The sequence below is a fragment of the Rousettus aegyptiacus genome, unplaced genomic scaffold (assembly GCF_014176215.1).
Source record: "Rousettus aegyptiacus isolate mRouAeg1 unplaced genomic scaffold, mRouAeg1.p scaffold_m13_p_9, whole genome shotgun sequence".
Taxonomy (NCBI): Eukaryota; Metazoa; Chordata; class Mammalia; order Chiroptera; family Pteropodidae; genus Rousettus; species Rousettus aegyptiacus.
The window spans coordinates 16,285,384-16,306,422 of record NW_023416312.1 but is presented as its reverse complement, the minus strand read 5'-3'; the positions used below and the strand labels follow the sequence as shown (position 1 = coordinate 16,306,422).

At 40.3% G+C, this 21,039-nt stretch overlaps 1 protein-coding gene, 1 long non-coding RNA gene and 1 pseudogene across 11 annotated transcripts in view; 1 reads left to right on the top strand and 2 right to left on the bottom strand.

The window, feature by feature from the left end:
- Positions 1–21,039, bottom strand: part of LOC118607791 — a 221,594-nt gene that overhangs the window by 122,254 nt on the left and 78,301 nt on the right. The gene's annotated exons all lie outside the window — the stretch shown is intronic.
- On the bottom strand, positions 413–531 carry LOC118608233 (annotated as a pseudogene).
- Positions 10,492–21,039, top strand: part of TAB3 (TGF-beta activated kinase 1 (MAP3K7) binding protein 3) — a 56,252-nt gene continuing 45,704 nt past the window's right edge. For 4 of the 7 annotated variants that reach the window (XM_036226701.1, XM_036226695.1, XM_036226696.1 and 1 more), the window contains exon 1: positions 11,179–11,344. The gene's annotated coding sequence lies outside the window, so the exon portion shown is untranslated. Of the gene's footprint in view, positions 10,784–11,178; positions 11,345–21,039 lie in introns of those variants that run through there. The other 3 variants (XM_036226699.1, XM_036226698.1, XM_036226700.1) reach the window with 2 other exon arrangements.

The following is a 21,039-nucleotide window of genomic DNA, read 5'->3' as shown; positions in this document are numbered from 1 at the left end:
AGCTACCTACCTCACTGCCCTTCTCTGGCTCTGTTCTATATCACAGGAAACTAAATTTTCTAGGTTCCTTTGTTCTCTGGCTTCTGGGTAATTTTGCTCAATGGATATTCCTCGCAAAAGTTTGGACAGCAAGAAGAGTTCAAAGTATTTTTCTCCCTTTCTCTTTCTGCTTCTTACAACATCTCTTCAAATGGATCCAGCTTTTGCCAAACCAAACTTCCCTTAATGGTCCCAGCTATTACCAATCAGTTCTGACCAAGCAGATCCAGATATGGTTCTAGTTCCCTTCAGATGAAACTCTGGTTTCTAGGCTCTTGTAATATTACCTCATCCAAGTGTCCCTCCATCCTTAGAGGCAATAGCATCTTTCTGCTGTTGCCAATCTCTGAGTTATTTGTTTTTATTTTTTTAATGGCTACAGCATCTGGTATTCCTAGGTGGTCTCCCATTCAAGTACTAACCTGGCCCAACCCTGCTTAGCTTCCGAGATCAGACAAGATTGGGCATATTCAGGATGGCATGGCTGTAGACCCAGAGTTATTTCATCACTGACGTCTCAGCTTCTCTATTACTTTTAAGGTCAATTTCCTGTTTAATATTCCCTCTATTAAAAGTACTAGAGTCGTTTCTGTGGGTTTTGCTGAACCCGACTTAATATACAGACAATACACTCCTTTGGGGAAAAAGAGAAGTAATGATGATCATACATGTTGACCTAGTTTCTATTCTTAAAAATGTAGCTTAAGGAAATAATTTAACAGAAACAACAATAAAAAATTTGCACATAAATGTCCATTTCAGAGTTATTGCAATAGCAGAAAATTGGAGACTACCTAAATGTTTCGATAGTAGGAGAATGGACTAGAAATTCAGTATACATAACAATGAAATAATATTCAACCATAATAATTATTGCATCGGTAAGCTTTTACTACATTATACTATAGTAACAGCTGATCTCCAAATCTCTGATTTATCAAAAGTTTATTTCTCACTCAATTACCTATCCTTTGCAGGTTACCTATAGCTCTCCTTCATCCCAAGACCCAGTTGGAATTCCCAGTCCCATGTTGGTCTCAAGGCAGTGGAAAAAGAGCAAGGATAGAATAATACAATAGCTCTTAAAGCTTAGGCTCAGATGCAGAATATGTCATTTCTGCTCAAATTCCACTGGCCAAAGAAAGTCGTATGACCAAACCCAATAATAATGAGGCAGATACTGCTCCTACAGGGATGCCCACCAGTAATTGGCTATGTAGTGATAACCCCAGAGGAAAGGGGCAGCAAAGATTTTCAACAGTGATAAAATCTACCATAATAATGAAGACTATAAAGAAACATGAAAACTGCTTGACATAATAAGGAAAGTAAGAATCTACAAACAATTTTTACATACACTATTGTGGAAGAGTCTGCTAGCTGTCCACTCAATCCCAGTCTCACCTGTTTATTGGACATATGAAACTAGACATAGTCATATGACTAAGTTCTAGTCAATAATACTATCTATCTGGAGATAGCATCAGATCCTGCAGGTAAAGGGCTCAGTCTTGCAGGACTGCCCCCTGCTGCCACACCTCAGACACCCATTGCAAGTCCAGTTTGTTTCTGTGCTCCCGATCAACTGGCTGGCTATAAATCAGAGGTTCCTGTGACCCACTCCTTGGGCTTAATTTGTTAGAGCATCTCACAGAATTTAGGTCAACAGTTTACTTACTAGATTATCAGTTTACTATAAAAGGATATAACTCAGAGACAGCCAGATGAAAGAAATGCCTAGGGCAAGGTATGAAAGAAGGTGCATGGAGCTTCCATGCCCTCTCTGGCACACCACCTTTCTGGTACCTCCATGTGTTCACCAACCCAGAAGCTCCGGAATTCCTTTTTGGATTTGTATGGAGGGTTCATTAAACAGACATAATTGATTAAATCATTGGCCATTGGTGATTAACTCAACCTCCAGCCTCTCTCCCCTCTCCAGAGGTTGGAGGGTGGGGCTGAATATTCCAACTCTCTAATCACAGGGTTAGCTTCCTTGGCAATCAGCCCCCATCTTAGGGAGTTTCCAAAAGTCACCTCATTAATATAAACTCAGGTATGGTTGAAAGGGGCTTGTTGTGACTAACAAAAGGCACTTTTATAGTTCTTATCACTTAGGAAATTCCAGCGGTTTTATGAGCTCTGTGCCAGGAATGTGGACAAAAATCAAATATGTATTTCTTATTATAAATCACAATATTGCAAGGAGCAACTCTCATGCACCCCTGATTTACCATCTCCCAGCTTTTCCCTCCCACAGCTCTAGGCTCATGACAATGGGTCAGAAGATTATGGAATGAAGAGTTTCGAGAGAAGTCTCTGAGTGAGAGCATGAGATTTGAAAATAAACAAATGATCTTTTTAGGTACCAAAAAGAGAAGTCTTTACAAACTCTCTACCTAATTTCTTCTTGGTAAAATCAAAATAATGATAAACTTCGATTTTGAATATTTATTATTTCATTTATAAAAACTGAACATATATTTACTTACTTTCATAACACATGAAATGAAATGAGTTTACACATGACCTCTTTGGGGACAATCTCCCCAGACAAATGTCTCCTTCCCATAACTTTTCCCAGTCCCCACTCTCCTAAAAACTTCCTCCAGACCCATAGTTTGTAGAACACTAAAGGTATTGTTAAAGAGAAAACCACAGGCCCAAAATGGCATCGCTCCTGCTAAAAATCTATGATACCAAACCTAGATTTAATACCTGATCTAATTGCAGTTTCACTCTCCCAGAAGCATAATCTTAATCGACTGGTCTGGAATTTTCTAGTCAAGCACCAGTAACGTAATCTGTCATGTGGGACCTCTCTGTGCCCTACATGGGCCCTCTCTATCCCCCAATCTGCATGACAAGAACCCTTCCCCTTCTGTTCGCTCAAAGAAAACATGTTCTGACCCCAAAATAATCCTTTTTTTCCTTTTGTTACTAGCTCCCTTGCTCTACTCTTCTTCCTATAAAAACCTTCCATTTTGTATAAGCCCTAGGAGCGCCCTTTTATTACTAGACGGGATACTGCCCTATTCATGAATCGCTTAATAAAGCCAATTAGATCTTCAAATTTACTCGGTTGAATTTTGTTTTATTAACAGTATGAACTATAGCTTCATTTGCTGTATTCCATTATGCTTATTTATTTATGTGACATCTTTCTCCAATATACTGGAAATACCTTGAAGCCAGAGACTTTGACTTATTCATCTCTGTATCCTCAGAACCTGGCTCAATAAATGTATGTCAAACAATGAAGAAATTCCTAAGTCTATGAGTAAATGATACTTGCTGTTTCTGGCAGAGAGCTCATTGTATTCAGGAAAAGAAGGGCCAAATTCCTATCTTGGCTGGACTAGTTATCTATTACCTTGGGTAATTTCCTTAACCTCAATTTTCATCTGTTTAATGTCTCTTTATACTGTAGAGAATTTTTATAAGAGTTTATCTGAGCCAAAACTGACAATTGCCTGTAAGCAAGTTCTCAAATGCTCAAAAGAATGAGAGCTTTGCAGTTTCTTTTACGCATGTGAAATGAAGGAGGTGATGTAAAGAACATGAAGATGGGAGAAAGGAAGGCAGGACTAGATTACAGGATAGTTGATTATGTGCTCTCTTGAGGGTAGTTAGGCTTATTTCAAATATGTGTTAACCTAGATGCACAAAAGCAATGGGCAGGGCTTGCTTAAGGCAAAGATAAACCTTTTACTATATGCCTGGGGCATGACTACCCACCATGACCTGCCCATTTAAGAATATGATCAGATCGCTCTGTGAGGTTACTTTCTGTAGATCCCTTTTTTGTCAAAACTCTGTAGTTCAGAAAGACCTTGACCATCTGGGAAAGAAAGTAGTTGAAACAGAAGCCATTTTTTATATGTATGGTAGGGTTGGCTCTAGTATACTCAAGAGCAAAGAAGGCTCTCAGTTATAATATTTTGTAAGCAGTATTAATTTATAAATCGCTTACTTTTGATGAGGAAGAGTTTAAATATTGCCTCTGTCTAAACTTACTGTGCCACCTTAGATTCTCCAGGTTTGTTTCCTTTGTAGAATTATAATTAATTTAATATTTCATCTTGAGCACTTATTTTTGTAGAGCACTAAGCACTGGACAAAGGATGAGATTTATTTTATTAACACAGAATATAAATATTTTTGGTCACTTTCCCTTCCCTATACTCAATCATGGTCTTCAGTACTCACATTCATTCACAGTATATCAGTTTAGATGCTTTAGCTTGCAAGCAACAGAAAATGTGTCCTAAAGAGGCTTATGCAAGAGAAACATGTATTAGTTCATGTAACTGAATAGCATAGGAGATAGGGCTGGTTTTAAGTACTGCACAATGCAGGAGTTTATATTGATTGGTTGATTGATTGATTGATTGATTGATGCAGGATTTAAATAACATCCCCCAAACCTACTTCCTCTCGCTCTTATTATCTCTCAGTTCACTTCCTTTGAGGTGGTACCATTCTTTACATAGGAATTCCCATTGCAGTCATGAGTAGCTGTAGCAACTTTAGGTCTTTCATCCTCTAGAGAAAAATGAGAGTGTCTTCCTTGGATGTCTTAGCAGAAGTCTCATTGCATCTGATTGGCTCTGCCTAAGTCATGTGCCCACCCTGAACCAATTACTGTGGCCTAAGGATTGTGAGGCTCCAATTGGCCAGTACTGAATAATATGGACGTGAAGGCAACTTCACTAGAGGCACATAGACTTAAAGAGGGGAGTAGTCTCCCACATCCTCCACCAAGGGAAATATGAGACAATTACTAGAAGGGTTGGTAGACACGAGACAATAAAACAACTCAATCCAGTTTACAGAGGTTTAGTATACAGAGGTCTTTAGTATACAGTTAGGTTCTCTGAAAATGGATTTCGGTATGAATAACTGAGCACAGAAGGTTTACTGAGAAATTCTCTTGGGAAATACACATGTAAGGAATTAAGGAAAATAAGACTTGACAGAGGGACACACTGACCCATGATGAGGCTGCAACCAAGGTTTCAGCCTATCTCACATGGAGCTCTGAAGCTGGAATGGTCCTTCGGATTTGTTCCAAATTATTGCAAGAAATCCAAGACTTTGTATTTCCACAACAGCCAATAACTAGTTGTGGGGTGCCCACTGAGAGAGCACAGATCCCTGAAAGCAAAAGCAATTGCCAGCGAGGAACATAGATATACGCTGTCAGGAAGCAATAGCCCCAGCAACCCAGGAATAGCTATATTGCCCTGAAGAGGAAATTTTAGTTGAGTGACACAGTATCCACTACAAGTGCTCTCTACCATTGCTATAATCTTAATGAGGTCACCACATATGAAGTCTTCCTACTTCACCTACCCATTCATTCTCTTCTACTTGCCTAGTCAAAAAAGGTGTTTTCCTCTCCTGTTTTCTCCTACCACTGTTATCCACCCAGTGGATCTGTAGAAAATCTACCTTGCTGGCTCGCCAAATAGGAGATTTTTAAAAAAGAAATCTATTTGTGATTCTCCCATCTAGAGAGTTGAGGAAGGTGGGCAATTGTTAGTCTGTATATGAGAATTCTCTTAGAGCATCATTGAGCTTATCTAGCATTAAGAAAAGATGAATTGAGAGTCACATTGAATTTATTTAGAAGTAGATAATAAGGATGTTTTCTTTTAGAAATAAACTTTTGGGGAAGAGAAATTACAGATTACTTTGTACTGGTCAAGAAAATTGGTCCCCTAAAGATTTATTCCTACTATTAATTAAACTTTGACTCCAAACAAAGAAAAGATGTTGAACCAATTTTAATTATGCTCTTTCTTCTAAGAGATAGGTTACCACTCCTGAAATGACAGCCTTTGTAGAGATGAGCCAGTGGGGAGTTGGCCACTGGATAGGGACATTGGTGTTTAGGAGTGGGGGTCCAGCAGGGAAAGGGTTGATCCTGGTCACTAGCTGGAGATGCTGAGATTGGTGTACTATATCCATCCAGTTCAGGTGATGGCCCAAGACACAACTCTATTCCTCTGGCTTGATCCAAAAAGAGTCCTAGTGAGTATGGGTGAGTCATGTTCCAGGAGGAGCTCTAGCTCATTATCCATCACCAGATACACAACTCCCAAGTCAGAGAATACTGAACTGTGAGACAATGAGCGCATCTTGCCTTGGAACCAGAGGTGAAAGGGTGAGGGTGATGGGCAACTGGCGTCTCTAACAACTTCATCCTTTGCACTGAATTAATAATTTTATTTCCCTTCTTTAAGCGTCTTGGTATAAAAGTGCACAATTCTGCTGTTCCTTGTAGTTTATAAAAGGGAAAATTAGAATAGGCTGCCTTTAGTTCTTCCAGCAAACTCATAAGGCATTCTGACACACTCATTATTTAGGACATTGACTACTACAGGGACAAGTGGTAGGTGGAAAGCAAAGTAGGAGATAGAATATAGGAAAAAATTTAGACTATGAGGAACTCCTTCCCAACGAGAATCACCAAATCACAAGGTAAAAATCAATCAAGGGGTCTACGTGGAAGTGAAAAGTAAAGTAATTCAAATAGAGTATCTTAGTACAAAGACCACATTTGTCTGAAAGTGATTCTGAGAACTCATGCTAAGTTGCAAGCAAAAAGCTAACTGGAACCTTCTGTCAGAGGAATGGGTTATACCCAAGCTCAGCTTCCCATGGGACTTTATCTCCTTCCAGGAGGACTGTACCATCCCTTCAGTCTCAAGGTCCCAGACAATGCCTATAAACAGCTGGCACCCTAAATCCAGATTGCCTGGCACCAAACAGCCTGAGCAGTCCATCATTGACAACACTCCTTGTAGGCTTGCTCTACAAGAAGGAAGAGCAAGGGACCCTGTCAATGGAACCCAGGCTCACCCTTCACACCTGACAAGGGACAAGGGCTACCTCTCACCAACACTCAATTAGCTACTACTGGCCCAACCCACCACCTGCAGAAACCAACACAGCCACAGTATGGCACAATTTTTCAAGGAAACTAGCAACCACTTGGGCAAATTGATTACTTTGGATCCCTTCCATATGGGGCGTGTGTGACTGTGGGACAGCAATTCATCCTTTCCAGAAGTGATTCATGCTCTCGTTACGAGTTTGCTTTTCTTATTCACAGTTTCCCCAGCAGCACTACCATTCAAGAGTCTACAAAATGGTCATCTATTGATGTGGTTTCCCATACAGTATCAAAACCAATGGACCTATATAACTGCAAAGAAATTGCACATGACCATGAGAACTACTGGTCTCATCATATACCTCATTACTCAGAAGTGTATGGCCTAATGAAATGGCCCATTAAAGGCTCAGCTAACTTTTTAGCTTTTAGACTATACCCTGTGGAATTAGAGTGACTTGGTAAGAGCCCTTGTTGGTCTCATGAGTAGCTTCTATTCTTGTCATTATGAGTGACCCTGGGTGAGACCAGAAGAGCTGCTCAGCTGAGCCCAACCCAAATTGTTGACCTACTGCATAATGAGCAAATAAAAAGGTTATTATTTTAGACTATTATGTCTTGGAATGGTTTGTTACATGGCAATAGATTACCGATACAACAAATGAGGCCAAAAATATGTGAAATTGTACAGAAGATGTAGCTAATACAGCTGAAGAAAATACATGCTAAGTTCTACCACATTCTAAAGAGAATTTCTAGGCCCTTCTCTAAAGGCTCACCAAAAGGCAGCAAAACCGGTTCCATGACTATCACCCAAACACCTCCCCAGCCTGAACAAAGAAAGACTAGAAGAGAATTTTTTATTTTTTTATTTTTTTATTACTGACCATCTTTCAGGGAGTAGTATAAATTTTTTTCTTCCATTAAGGAAGGCAAAGCCAAGTAAGGGGGCCTCCAAGAGTTGAGTGAAGAGTGTCTTCAAAATGTATCATCTTTCAGCTGTTCGGTTTACTGAACAACAGCTATCTATAGGCCCAACCTAGGCAGAGAACTTTGAAGTTTGGAGACTAGAGTCAGCAGAGACATTGCTACCTGTTTCTTGCCAGAAGAATTCTGAAGACAAGCAACTTGATGGAACAAGAAGACAGGGCAGCATGTCTGTTGTTCAGCATGGCAAGGATATATGAATTACACATGAATCAAGTGAATGTCACAGAAAGCAAATAAGCTTGAGCCTCTTGCTTGTGCCCTGCCAATGCGTGAGGGGATACTGGCAGTAACCTGTGTGTATTCCACAAGAAGCAGAGGCTGAGAAGAAGTTAGAAAAGGTTTAGTCCATATTAAAGAACTGTGCCTTGAGGATGGAGCTGAAGAATCATGCTCACCTCAAGAGAGAGCCAGCATTTGGGTGCCAGTCACACAGAAGGCATTGACAACCAAGAGAGGACTTATAGTAGCATCAAAAAGTAAAAGAGACCAGGGGCTGAGGAAAGAGAGGCCAGATAGAGGAAAGAACATTATTTGTGTTTTCAGATGTGCTGTCAAATATTCCTAGTGGGAGTCTAAAAGAACCCCCAAATGAAACGAAGAGAGAAAGAGCCAATTTTAGGCATTTGTCAAGTGCAGAGAGGATGAAGCCATCTTATGACTGCATTTGTAAAGCAATCACTTGCCCACCTCCATTCCCACCTTCTTCATCCTTAGAAGGGAAGAAACTGGTTAGCAAAATGGGGGAGAAGTATAAGCCTAAGGAACAGAAAGAGAAGGATTATACTTGCTTCTTTGACTTTAAACTCACCAATAGGAGAGGATAAGATATAACTTTAAATCGAGTTCTGAGTTTTGATTATTTTAAGGGGCTGCTGGTTGTCCCCTCCAACCTCTTTTCTAAAGTCATAGAATTTTTAGCTAGACACAAGACTGCTTAGAATAAGACCACCGCTTCCCAGTCTCCCTCGCAGGTAAATACAGTAATGTAATTAAGTTCTTGCCAATGGGCTGCGAACATAAGTGATGCTAACAACTTCTGGATTGTGCCCTTAAAGGAAACGAGTAGGCTCCCCCTTCCTGATGACTGAAATGTGATGTGATGCTAAGCCATTTGGGACCACATACACAAGGATAACATTTTAGGAATGGTGGAGCAAGAAGACAGAAGGAGACTAACTCCTGCTCACTCTGTGGAACAAGAGCTGCTGTATTAGTACACTTTGCCATGTAATAAGCAAAAATCTCAGTGCCTTATGACTGCCCATTTGTTTCTCACTCATGGATTTGTAAGTTGGTTGGGGCAGGTCTGTTTGGCATGAAACCCTGAACTTGAAGGTTTTCTACAAATGTTTTAACATAATGGTCCTCACTATGTGGGACAGGTGACAGGAGTGAATGGCCCCAGCTTCCAAAATGAGTGGCTGACACAGGAGCTGCTCTGCTTCAGAATGTGAGTCAAGTTCAGCTCTGCTTTACGTGTCTCATTCTTATCACCAGGCTAGAGGGAAATTAGGAGCTCTCAGGACAGTGGCAGTCCCTTCCCACAGCAGTAGTTAGATCCAGTTTGCAGTTTTGCCCATACTTACAGACACAGCATCTTGAGGTGCTCCCCTCCCCACGCCCCCGCCCCTGCCCCTGCCCCCACCCCCCTAACCCCCCCCACCCCCCCACCCCCGCCCCGCCAGACGCCAGTACCAGCAGAAGCAGGTCCCTCCTCATAGATCTGAGTTTCAGCTCTGCAAAGCCTATCCTTTAAATGTCTAAATTGTAATAACCCCAACCTCTTCCCTTGGTTTCCCAAGCTCTAGACACAGTAACTGCTTTCCACAGTTGTTATCTCTGTGATATATTCAGTTCTCTTCTTGCTTTTTCAATTATCTAATGGTCAATTCTTTTTTTTAATGATCAATTCTTTAAATTCTTTGTTAAAATAATCAGGATGGTTTGTTTCCTGACAGCGCCCTAATTCACTTTACTAAATTCCTCTTTTTTTTTTTTTTTTTAGGCGAGGCAACCCTTGGTTGACCTCACAGATTGCAAGGATATTGTTAGCTTCTAATCCTTTATTTTTTAATTTTTTACCGCCTACAGCACCTCGTCTTCCTAGGCAGTCTATCATCCAAGTACTAACCAGGCCTGCCCCTGCTTAGCTTTCAAGATCAGAGGATAGGGCTCTCAGGGTAGCATGGCGGTAGACCCAATTTACTAAAAATTCTATGCTTGTGAGACTCCCTTCAAGAATTTTTCTTTGATATATTTCATGACACCCTGCCCCAGTGTGTCACTCCCCTGTATTCATTTTTATCACTGTGCTTAAGTGTTGTCACTTTTTTCCCCCCTCATCCATCTCCTTCTCAGGCCAATAGCTCCCTGAGCAGAGCACGTTTCCTCAGCACCTGGGACATAGGAAACTCTGAACGACACACGTTATAATGAATGAGTGAGCGAGGAAAATTAATCCAGGAACAGAAGCAGTTAATAGTGTAAGATGTGGAAGTCTCACACCGCGCCAAAATGAAAGAGAAAGTTAGACGGTCATGTGAGAAACAGGAGGGCTGGGGCTGCCAGCTGCGAGCACAGCTCCGAACACACAGCAAGCTCTCAATAAATAACGCGAATCGACAACAAGATGAAGGCACTGAGACTTTGCAAAGAATACTCGGTGACAGGAAGGGAAAGAAGGAAAGGATTGGGAGGACTCCCGGGCACTCCAAAGTGTGTTGGCCCTTTGGGCTCTGAGGGGATAACCCAGCCTTAAGGGAAGCCTCTCACTTCGCTGCCGGGTCCTGCCCAGCCCTTTCCGGAATTTCATTCCTGGTTCCACCGCCTCCTCCGTGCCCCTAGAGGAAACAGGTAAAATACCAAGCACCCGGTGCTGTTTGAGGGGCTGTTCTGGGCATGCGTGAGCGCACACCCATGCGCAGGCGCGATAACTTCCGCTGTCTCTCGTACTGCCCCTAGCCGATATAGGAGAGCGTTCTCTCAGAAGCCGACTCAGACTTCTCTAATTGACCATCTTTCCCGTGGGCCCCCGCCCTCCGGTTGCTGTGGGGGAAGCCTCGCGAGATCCTCCTCGGCAGTCCCTAGTGGTGCCATCTTTGTGCCTGGCGAGCGACGGCACCCGACGGGAGCCGTGAAGCCGGCGGTTCGCTTGCTTAGCTCTCGCTGAGGCCGGATCCAGGAAATACGAGGCGGCCCTCGGTGGGAGGGGACGCACGAAGGGAGGAGGGAGGAGGGAGGAGGGAGGAGGGAGGAAAGGGGGCGGTGGCAGCTCTCACCGTATCCGGGCCCCGCGCGACGCGCACCCGAAGGGGGGTCGGGCGGGGAAGCAGCGCCAGCCCGGACCCCCCGCGGGAACAGGACGGGAGTGAGGACGAGGCAGCGGCAGCAGCGTATGGGAGCAGCAGCTGCCGGGTGAGTGTCCGTGAGGAGGCCCGGCACCTGTCCCGACTGTGGCGTCGGGGGTGGCCCCGGGGTCGTCCTCAGGATGGTCCCGGTGACCCAGCGCCCGGGCGGTGGGCGTGTGCGCGACTGCCGGTGTCCCGGGGGTTCGACTCGGCCTGGCGCTGCGGGAGGTCTGTGCAGGGCCTGGCGCGCCCGCCCCGGACGGCCAAGGAGAGAGGGAGTGGCCGGGAGCCTGGGTTGGCCTGCGCCCCCAAACTGAAGGGATGATGTCCTTTCTCGCCTGGACTTTTAGGAAGAGCGAACCTCTGTGGACGCGCTTCAAGCTCCAGCAAGGCGTTTGAGGATGAGAACTAATAGCACCAAGGTTGGGGTTGTTGAGGGTGTTGAGAAACGTGGGGAAGCTTAGTAGTAATTGTTATAAAAGAGGTTTGCAAATGATTGTTGTCAGGTATGTAGTAAGGCAAAACGTCGTCTACGTTCGTTTAGAGAAGATAACATAAACACTCCTCTGAGGTCCAGCAGCAGATTAGAGTTATTACCAGCGGCGTTCTCTAGGTTAGTACTATGTGCCAGCCCCATTAAAGTGCATAAAAGCAGGGGTTTTTGAGGGGTGGCATGGGGGAAAAGGTGGGTTATAAAGTTAAAAGTAAGCTACACATAAAATCAAAAGTTTATGTCGATAAAAAAAAGCATTTCTGCCCTTGCGGAAACGTAGTTTTAAAAAATTGCTTAAGAAAACTTGTCACCTTTGGTCCAGACAGTGCTTATCAATTCCATGTGTTCTTTCTTCAGTGACATTTGTCAGTCACACAGTACTTTTGGCTTGTGATGTGCTTCTAGTTTGTAAAAGAACAAGAATGAATGGAAAAGAACAATTCGACAAACAGCGTCTTTTGCACACTTTTTTTTGAAGGATGAGGGGATTTACTTTTTTCTTTGCAAATGTGTTGCAGTAGTATACGAGAACATTCGTGGGAAGAAAAACATTTAGATCGGGAAAGGGCTTTTGAGATGAATTAATTTTTCACAGAATTAAATTTTAAAGGGCATCATCATACCCATGGGAAGTTTTCTAATGGTGTCTGTGAACACTGGAAGATTGCAAACATATACACGTACTTAATTTTAAATTGTTAGTGTGTGATAATGAAGTTTTTCAACTTTAGCGCCCCCGCCCATTTGCCTACAACTAACTTAATCAAGGGCAAGACTTTAGTGAAGTTAAATATTAAATATGTGATTTTGTCTTTACATTTGACAGAACGTTATCTATGCTCTGTCACTGAATTTTCTTCCACAGGTTTATTTGACAGTCTTCTCAATTATAGATACCACGCTTCATACAGTTTGTGTTGGAGGGAAGGGAGCGAACACAGTATATTTAGGTACTGGGCTTGGTGAATTACATATGTTTGCGTTTAATCCTCACAGCTACTCTGTGCTAAAGATAACATTGTCCCTGTTGTACAGATAACGACACCTCCAGTATTCCTCAGTAACTTTCCTGAGGTCATAAAGCTCTCAGTTGCAGAGCTGGAACTGAAACCCATGTGTTTGATTCACAAATATGTGCTTTTTCTACTATGCTCTGCATAAGTGTATGTGCTGACCGATACAAATTTTATGAAAATGGAAATTTTTGTCACAAAGAAACCTTTCAGTTTTGTTGGTAATCTTGAAAGCTTTCAGTGTTCTTGGTTGAAGATAATCAAGTTTTATTTTCTTCAGATACCTTCATTTTCTAGCCAGAGGTAACATTTTTAGCAGGTCTGCCGATTGGTTAGGATTCTTAGTAGCCATAGTAAGGCTTCTTGGTAACCAGTAGTGACCTATCTGAAATCCAGATGTTTTCGATAGCTTTGTCTCCAGTTTTGGCATGCCCAAAATACTTCAAAGATCAAATATTTTGTTTACTCTGTGCTTGAATAGTTTTTCAAATTATATTACTAAAATAAAATGTCAACTATTGATAGGGGTTTGAATTTGCTATATCATAGCTCGGAGGTATACACACACATTACCCACCCACCTACTGAGCCACCCACCTACCTTCTCCAGCAAGTGGCGTACTTGATAACAGACGCTGGTTTTCTTCTCTTTAATTTAGTACAGAAGTTTTGGACCCAGTCGTGGTTTGCAGAAAATATGGTAGCTATTCTGGGATCCAGCATAATCTTCTGTGGGGCTAGGAAGTAAAAAACCTTCTAGGTTCTCTGTCAGTATCATAGATATCAGTGAAACAGCAGGAACATCTTGGCAGTGCATGGCTGTTGGTCACTTTTTGTCACCCACTGCCTCCTGCTCTTGCATCTCGGGTATGTTGCTGAGCTTGTCATCCAGGCACTGTCTCTGCTCAAGGGAAGGTTCAGCTGAAAAAGTAGCAGCTGAAAGTTGTAAATAAAGAAAAAGGATGCTAAGTGCTGGCACTCATCCTCCACAGGTCTTTGGGTTAGGTTTACCTGTCAAATTAATTATCCCTGGCCCGAAGTTCTGGAGAAATTATGGAATTTCGGGTTTGCGGCTCCATCTTTTAAGAAGTAAATTTTTGGGGGGCCTTCAGTTAAATAGGCCTTCGTGGAAACATGGGCGTTAGAGGCTGAGGAAAAAGAAGTCCTATGCTTATCAGGACACATCTGCCTGTGTGCGCGCGCGCGCGCGTGCACACGCACATGTTTCATATGGAGTTTGGAGCTTTGCTCAAGGTGATACCTTGGAGTCCTGATGGGCAATGTTTGGTCTGAATGAGCTTTTCATTATGGATATACTCCTAGGAAAGAGTTAAATACACTTCCTTATTTGTAAAGGTAATTACTCATGGTATTTGGATTATTGGGGTGAAAAAAATCAGACAAATGATAATGTAACTGAGTATTCACCAAGTAAATAAAAAAGCCTGAAATGATTTATATTGCTGCTATACAAAGAAAAGATATCAGGAAATTGTCTCATATGTATTGAGAAGCTTTTTTTCATACCTTCTGCATAATAAACCTCAATTTATTACCATGGCCACAAGTATTCATTTGTCTAAAGTGAAATGGACCTAATGAAATATTTGGAACTGTCCAAATGAATCAATCGTAAACATTTAAGAACATTTATTATAGTTTCATTCATTGGCAATTCTATTATTTGTTCGACATTCCTGTTTCAAATTTCTTTCCTTACTTTCCTTCCTCTCTTTCTGACACTTTCTGCTAGTACCTGGAGCTTTTCCCTTAGTTTCCAGTTGACACTGAAGTCTTTGGCAGAGTGGAAGCTGACAAGGAGGGCAGTAAAAGTCCTCTAAGTTTACTTCCCATTTCCGAATCCCTGTGCTCCAGGAGTTCAAGAGGGAAGCCTTAACCCACTCCATTCTTTCTTGAGAATGAGAGTAGCCAGATTGAGGGAGGCAGTGTCAAGACTCTTGCCACAGTTTTTCTTTTCCTTCGCTCTCCTAAGCATTAAGGAGGAAAGTTTGTTAAAGTCCTTCCGCTGTAGGAGTAGGCACTGTTTCCCCCCGTCTTCCGTAGCCCACCTGGACTCTCAGCACTTTTTCCTTGTTCTCCTATAAGATGCCATCTCACGCTTCATCCTAATCTCCTAAGTAGGTCTTGCCTTCCTCATCTCAGGATGTCCTCCTGCTGCAGGTCTGCATTTTGTCTTTTTAACTCTGAGCCTAATGCACTGCTAACCGCGGTAGTTCATACCTTGATCTTGGAAACCTGGGCCTAGGGGAGTTCAAATTCCCAGTTAGGGGGAGGGGAGAATTCTACTTTCAGGGCTGAGCGGGCAGGGGGTAGCTGCTTTTATTCTGAGTTGACTGCTAAATGGATTTTCCTATAGAAACATTGCTTATGCAGGTTTGGTGTTATACTTTTGTAACCTTTAGGGATGTTTAAGTTTTTGTGAGCTGGCTCAGAAATCTGGCACATAGACCTTTGTTTCCTAGGAAGGCAAGTTCTGAGGTTCAAACAGATGACTTAAAACCTAAGTCTGTGCTCCAGAAGTTATTGGGGAAGTGGGGAGCCTGCTCTGTTAATTACTCAGTGGCATGGTAGGGAGCACACCTTAGCTCTCCAAAATTAGATGTGTTATGTGGATCAGATGGCTCTTCTGGGAGATAAAACTGATAGCCTTTTTAGATTGTCAGTAAAAAATGTCTGAATTTAGGCACATGTTTTGAAATAACAATTGAGATTCATTCCATCCCAGGGCCATGTTCCTCATTAAAGCAGAAGTTACAGTGTTGTGGAAAGAACAGTTTTTCTTTGTCATAAAAGGAATATCCTGTTCCCACTATATCTTGCTGCTGTTTTGATATTTCCAAGAGTATTGGAACTCTTGCAGTTATTTTACCCTCCTTTACTTAGTGGTAGACTTAAAATAAAGTTTTATTAGTCTGTTGTTGAAGTTATATGCTGTTACCACTTTTTGTAATATTCAATTAAGTGAAGGATTTCAAAGTGATAAAAACAAAGCAAAATACATTTTAAATTTGTTCTCCATAAATGTGTTCAATTTCAGTTGAAGTACATATTCCTAATAAAAGGCAAGATGGGTCTTTTTTTTTTTTTTTTTGGTCTCCAAACCACTCGTTTTAAAAATGGATTTGAGTAAGTATCCTGTGTTTATTTTTCAAGTTACACATAGAGTTCAGTTGTTAAAAACATGCTCTCTAAGGGTAACATGCTTGAATGTTCAAATTTTACTTTTGACACTAACTAGCTCGGTGATCTTGGACAAGTTGCTTAATCTCTGACCTGTTTCCTCATTTTTGAAATTGAGATAGTGTAATAGCTACATCATAGAATTTTTGTGGGGATTAAAGGAGCCAGAGGATATATAATATTTAGGACAGGCCTAGCAATGATAAATGCTCAAGTAGTTCTCATTATTATTACTCCCATCATTATTATTACTTTGTCATCATCATTATTGCTGCTACTGTTATTACTTTGGCTACCTTCTGAGATGACACCCCTTCTGTTCTGGGTGGGTGTATGCATAAGATATATTTGTTTAGTTGGTAGTAATTTTTTAATGCAAAGTTTAGGGCAGGGAGAGAAGTATATTCACTGCTGGATACAGCCAAAATTGGCCACAGCGAAGGAAATCCATAAAATATTAAACGAATTTTTTTTTCAGTAACACCATTCCTATTGTGTTATGTATAAGGAGCTGTGTACCACTTTGATGTATGAACAACTGGTTTATTCGAGTAGCTACGGTATTTTTACTGATAATCTTGGCATCTATAAGGCCAGAGCCTGTAGAGGGATCCTCAGTTTCTAAATGGTTCATTTATAGGAGTTTCTTTTTGGAAGTCATCACCATTTTCCCACAGAAATAATGTCACATGTGCCCTTCAGATTCCCAGGCCAGCTCAACATATCCGAATTTGAAAACTGGTAATATTGTAAAAACAAGCTTCTATGTATAATGTTGTCTCAGCAAGAATATGCACTGAGTGCATCAGGTACTGAAAGATTATGAACATAATCTTGAAGATGGGGTGGAGTCACATTCTTTCACCATCCTAGCAAGGACTCCCAAGCCTTGGGCAGAGGGCTTTCTTCTCTGGCGGAGGCTGAGCACAGGGTAAGTAGTGGGGTGAGGCCTGTAGCAGACAGGAATGTTTTCCCAGCTTGTCTCCTCAGAAGGCTGTGCAGTATAGTAAGTTGCCTTCAATTCTCTGTTCCATTACAGAATTCTCATCTATAAAATATAAGTATAACTACTGCCTACCTTATAGGGTTCTTAGGAAGGTTAAATGTGTTAATATATGTAAAGAGCTTAAAATAGCACCTGGCACATAGGTGAGTGCATAGGAAATGTTACATATTTACTGTTAAGCCTTAACTGTTTTAGGACCTCTAGAATACCTCCCTACTTTGCAGTTCACTGCCCATATCTATTGTACTTAAATAGGATCGATTAATCTTCCTTTCCAATGAGAAATGGTTTCATAGCTTTTCATTTTCATCCCTGCCTAAAGTAAGCATCTTTTTTTTTTTTCTTTCTTTCGAGGCTTTTCTGGGGTTTATTTAGTAATATCGGAGAAATGGGTAGCATTTAGAATCTCTTCTATGAACCTGTCCCCAACCCGTATTTAGGCCTTGTGGGGATGGGGAGACACTTATTTGAAGATACTTGACTGTGGACATATGATTGGGTCAAGAATTTTGAGGCACAAACTTTTCGACTTTTGGTAGTTCAAACTGTCATTTCTTTTTAAATAAGTTTCTTATTTTGTAATAATTTTAGATTTGCAGAAAAATTACAGAGATACTACAGAGTTCTTTATTTCCTTTACCGAGATATATACGTAACTGTGGTACATTTGTAAGTAATATAAGACACTAATATTAGTACATTACTTTTAGCTACATTACTTTTAGCTGAATTTTATTCAATTTCACTAGTTTTCCTAATAATACTCCTTTTCTGTTCCTGGATCCAGTCCAGGATACCATGTTACATTTACCCGTTAAGTCACATTTAATTGTGTTTATATCATTGAGACCAGTTCTTTAGTGAATAAATTTCTGTGGCCTATTCTGATTTAAGTTTTCTGTAGGTCTTCGAAAGGCCAGGTGTTTCCCTTGCGGATGGCAAGTGGAGGGATTCATCTCAGCACCAAACTTTAGAATTTGAAATAAAAGGAGAGAGTCATGGGATAGAGGAAAGAATATGGGCATGGAGTGGAGACTAAAGCATTTTATAATTTAAAAATATGTTTTCATAGGACTAAATGGATTTATTATGTACTGTTAATTTTTGATGGATTTAGCTTCAAATCAACAGGTCATTCTTTTAAAAATGTTAAAGTTAGGAAACATTCTTCATACTGGATTTAGAAGCTAATGGAGTAAATTGGAGAAATTAGTACTTATGATTGATTTAATAAGAAATGTTAGTACAATAAAAGATTTGTTGCTAATGAGCATAATTTTTTGTTTATATGTAATGGCTTTCGTTTGTGGTCATGATTGATTTTTTAAAGTCTTTTTCAGGGGTACCATATGCTATAGGTGCTATTGTCATTCTAAATTATCACATGCCTAAGTTTGATGTCAAAGTTGTCATTTATTATAAACGGAACGTTATCTGTTAGGTTGCACATTATGAGTTTTACTTTTAGAAAGTCTTATCTTTTCTGCCCCAGAAATAGCTTTTGGCTATTAGTCATGGATAGCAAAGAAATTAATTTTGAGTTAGTAATATTTGGGTGAAAATGTTTTAATTGAATAAGGTGTGTATTGAGGGACACTTCCAGTAAACAAACTTTCTTGGTGGTGGAAATCCCCTAGAACTTTCAGAAAATTGGTTGAGGAGCGAACTTAATTAAATAACTCAATTGCCCAAGAGCTGTTTATGACCTTGAGGACAAATTACCCAACTTCAAAGGACCTTGGTTTTTTCATTTGTAAAATTAGGAGATTTGACTAGATAGGTGAATCTATTCTTTTCTGAGGTTTGAAAGACCCTCTTATTTAATAAACCTGGAAGACCAAGTTGCTTGTCTTAGACCTTTATAAAACAACACTAGTCACTAAATCTAGATATGAGTCAATTTATTGGGGGGTGGTAATTTGTTTCAAAACAATGTCACTGTAAGTTTGAGAGTCACTAGTTGGTTTGACACTTCTATGAATATTTTTTTTTTGGTAATTAGCATGTCTACTACATGCTTTTTAAGTTTTAGTTATTTGATTTCTGTGCTTTGACCTGAAGAGATGGACTTCAAACATTTTGTTCTCATATCCCCTAATCAATTTTTAAAAATAGGTACTGCTTCACACTGAGAAGAATTTAAGTTTATTATATATGCAGAGAGTGCACATCAGTAGTAAACAGTCCAGTGAATTTTTACCAGCTGAGAACAGTCAGGTACCAGCACCCCAGATCAAGAAAGCGAATGTTATCAGCCACTTAGAAGCCCCTTTGTTTGCCCTTCTGGTCACTTCCACCCTTTCTCCTGACCATCATCCTGACTTTTAAAATACCAGATTAGTTTTGCCTACTTTTGTACTTTACATGTATGGAATCCTACTATACCACCTTGTACAACATTATGAATGTGAGATTTATCTAAATGATGTGTAGTTATACTATATATTGTGTGAATATATCACTATATATCATTCTGTTGATGGATATGTATGTAGGTCTTAGTTTTGAGAATGTCATTTTGGTCTTGGCATAGGCAAAGATTTCTTAAATAGGACTTTCAGTGCAAGTACAACGTGTTTTAGAGTTCTAACTAGAGAAAGAATGGGAGAACTGGTTTATTTTAATATAGTCATCTAAAAATTGTTTTAAACGCTAATGTATAGAAAAAGCTTTAAATCTTAGGGAAAGGGTCGGTATTTATAACTAAGTCTTCTAGGCGACTTATGTTCGTGGTTCTTTTTTTTTTTTTTTTTTTTAGCGCCTACAGCATCTGGTCTTCCTAGGTGGCCTCTCATCCAAGTACTAACCAGGCCCGACCCTGCTTAGCTTCCGAGATAGACAGGATCGGGCATGTTCAGGGTTGCATGGCCGTAGATGGTTTGTGTTTTTATAACTATTTTGGGTTGAATTTCTTCAAAAATGTGTCAGGTATTTCCTGGCCTATTTTGACTTTGTGATTTGTAGTTCTTTATTATATGCTAGAAATAAACGATTCCTTGCTGCTTGCTTTTTCATTTTAATATGTCTTTTGATAAACCAAAGTTTTTAATGTATTCCAATTTATCAGTATTTTCCTTTATGTTTAAACTAGATATCAGGTTCAATTTAAAATAGCCTTTCCCATCCCAAGGTTTTGCAGGTACTCTCTCCTCCTTCTCTAGAAGCTTCATTGTTTTGGCTCTCATGTATGGTTTAGCATCTACCTGAAATTGGTTTTTGTGCATCCTGTGAGGAAAAGGGGGACAGTAGTACTGTTTTTTCCCACATGGACAGCACACTCACTGTCTTTTCCCTGCTATTGTCAGGAATCAAATATCCCTGTCTGTGGTTGTGTTTCTAAGCTGTCTATTCTGTTCCATTAGTCCTCACACTGATACCACACTGTCTTCTTTACACCATTTTATCTTAAGTTTTGATTTTCAGTAGAACAAGTTCTTCCACCTGGTTGTCCTTTGAGAGAATTTTGGCTGTTCTTAGACCTTTGCACATTTATCTGAATTTTAGTGTCTTGTCACTTTTCACATACCACACATAACACACATTGATGCAGAAAACTTGTTGGGATTTTGGTTGGATTTGCATGGGATCTATAAAGCAATTTAGCAAGAATTGACGTCTTTTTCGTATTATTTTCTAATTCATGAACATGATATACTGCTCTAATTATTTAGGTCCTCTTTAATTTCTCAGTAATGTTTATAATTTTCTCCAGAAAGTCATTCACATCTTATGAAATGGTATTCATGGGTATTTGGTATTTTTTCCATACTGTAAATTTTTACAGACTTCATTTTGTTTGTAAAGATACAGTTGACATTTGTATATCAATCTTGTATCTAGCAATTGTGTTAAATGTTTACTTTTAGTGATTAATCTTCAGTCTTTTTGTTCTTTCAAATGGTTTTACTTTTTTTTCTTACTGTGCTTGACTAATACTTAGATTATAATATCGAATAGAAGTGGTAATAGAGAGTACCATTATCTCTTTCTCTTTCTCAAAGAGAAAACTTTGATATTTGCTTTAATTTTTTCCTACTCTATTAGATTAA